Source organism: Micromys minutus (genome assembly GCF_963924665.1).
Source record: "Micromys minutus genome assembly, chromosome: 9".
NCBI lineage: Eukaryota > Metazoa > Chordata > Mammalia > Rodentia > Muridae > Micromys > Micromys minutus.
The window spans coordinates 57,809,502-57,812,066 of record NC_137978.1 but is presented as its reverse complement, the minus strand read 5'-3'; the positions used below and the strand labels follow the sequence as shown (position 1 = coordinate 57,812,066).

The 2,565-nt window shown below is 42.4% G+C and overlaps 1 pseudogene across 1 annotated transcript; it reads left to right on the top strand.

Annotated features, from left to right (window-relative positions):
- The first annotated feature begins 1,330 nt into the window (after positions 1-1,330).
- Positions 1,331-2,194, top strand: LOC308424366 (dnaJ homolog subfamily C member 8-like; annotated as a pseudogene). Its single transcript has one exon. The product of its transcript is annotated as a dnaJ homolog subfamily C member 8-like (transcript).
- Positions 2,195-2,565: the final 371 nt, after the last annotated feature.

Here is a 2,565-nt window from a genome sequence, read left to right as displayed (position 1 = left end):
AATGCCTGGGACCGAGTGGAGGATCAGGGGAAAGAATTGACCTGCTTCTTCAAGTCATGTTAGTTATAAGGAGAACTCGCATGACATTTTTCAAAGGTTTACTTCAGCTGTGGAAATAGTGCATTAGATCCAGCCACAAGAAAGGCAATGATTAAGTTTTTAGCCTTTAAACAAATTAATGCTGAATGAAAGTAAATAATCAGATAACTGAGAGCAAGTACAGCATCTAGAGGTGAGTGGATTAGACATAGAGCTGATGAGAGACCTCATTCACCTGATATGACATTAGTAGGAGAGGCTGCCACTAGAGGCTTAGAGATAGACAACATGAATTTTAAATGTCTTAAATGTGATAGTAGGGGCTATTCCAAAATAAACTGCTGGGGATTCCAAATTAATCTCAAAGGGTGCTTACACATTCTCAAATATATCAAAGGTGTGACAAATTCTGACTTTTCGCTACAGAATGTAGAGCAAAAACAGACAAATGGGTCGAACCTTACCAAAAGTCTCTGAGGGGTCCTCCTATAGGTCCCAAAGCCAGGCAGGGAGAGTTCTCTTCCTCAGGACAATTAAACATTACTGGCCTAAAAACAGATATTTTGAGACCTCTTAATGATGCTGAGGTAAATTCTACAGACAATTCAAAAAAGCAAAATGGGCAGAAACAAATTTTTTGGCAAACTTTCATAGAGGATCAAAGGCCACAACTCAGAATACTAGGAAACTACATTGAGATTGAAGTGATGGTTAACATTGCAGCATATATCATCATTATCTCTCCAAAATCGTGGACTTCACATTGGCCTCTTCAAGACATATACCTCCAATTTCAAGGAGTTGGAACTTTATCACAAAAAAGCAAAGCACCACAAATTAAATGTATAAGATCTGAAGTTCAAGTAGGAAAACTGAGGTCATACATGGCTGACATAGCAATTTACTTAGGGGATGAGAACTGTTGTGACAACAAACAGCAGAAATTACTAGCCCTTAGTTTCACAATCTGGCCACAGAACCAGTCTGACTCCTGACAAAACAAATTAAATTAATTAAGGAATGTTATCAGAGATATTTATAGACTGCCTCGGCTGTCCATAAACAAGATATATCAGGGGCTGACTATTTAGGTCTACCTCAAGGAGCCACTGCTGCTAAGACAGTATCACCTTAGCACTATGGTAGTTGGCTGTTTGATCAATTTGAATTTATCAATAGGACAGTTAGTCAAGGAACAGCTGGAGACTCAGCCTATAGAGAATATCACCAGCTCTTGGAATCTATGGCATTTGTCATATAGATAAAATATGACAACAGTCACGTGGGGACTAGCCGGGAAAATGGCGGCTTCGGGAGAGAGTAGTGCTTCTGTCGGCGAAGGCAGCACAGAGGAGGCATTTATGACCTTCTACTGTGAGGTGAAACAGATGGAGAAGAGAGATTCAGTTCTAACGTCCAAAAATCAGATTGAAAGATTGACTCGCCCTGGTTCCTCGTACTTTAATCTGAACCCATTTGAGGTTCTTCAGATAGATCCTGAAGTGACAGATGAAGAAATAAAAAAGAGGTCTCGCCAGCTGTCCATCTTGGTGCATCCTGACAAAAATCAGGACGATGCTGACAGAGCACAGAAGGCTTTTGAAGCTGTGGACAAAGCTTACAAGTTGCTACTGGATCAGGAACAAAAGAAGAGGGCCCTGGATGTAATTCAGGCAGGAAAAGAATACGTGGAACACACTGTTAAAGAGCGAAAAAAACAACTAAAGAAGGAAGGAAAGCCTACAAATGTAGAGGAAGATGATCCGGAACTGTTCAAACAGGCAGTCTACAAACAGACCATGAAGCTGTTTGCTGAGCTGGAGATTAAAAGGAGAGAGAAGCCAAAGAAATGCAAAAGTAGAAGCGCCAGAGAGAAGAGATTGAAGCCCAGGAAAAAACCATGCGAGAAAGAGAGTGGCAGAAAAACTTTGAGGAAAGTCGGGATAGTCAAGTGGACAGTTGGCGAAATTTCCAGGCAAATACAAAGGGGAAGAAGGGGAAGAAGAATCGGACCTTCCTGCGGCTACCGAAAGTCAAGATGGAGCAGCGGGAGGGAGCAGGGGGACGTGGTGGAGCCTCCCTGGCCAGAGCCTCCCCTGCCTCCTCCTGCTTCAAGGACTCATTATTTCTCCACCTCCACCCCAACGTAGAGTAGCGATTGCTTTTTAGTCTGTTTTGTTTTCAATACAATTTAATATCAATCAGAGTAATTCTTTGTACTTTGAGAGGAGGGACTTGGTCTAACCTTCCATCCTTACCCACGGAACCACCAGGACTGGAAGAAGCTACTGACTCATGCTGCCTTCTTTTCCCACAGCTTGTAACTCAATGTTTTATATTTGAATTGCAGTGGCTCGAAGGTCATGTATAGTTTGTGGAAATCTTTCAATTAAATGTCTTACTTACAGTGATGTTGCCCCAACTCCAGATTAGCCTGGGCCACCTTGGGAAGCCATCTTTGAGGCCCTTGCTCCAATAGGAGAGGCATTGGGGTTTCACACAGCAGGTACTTGTTGCCCTGACACC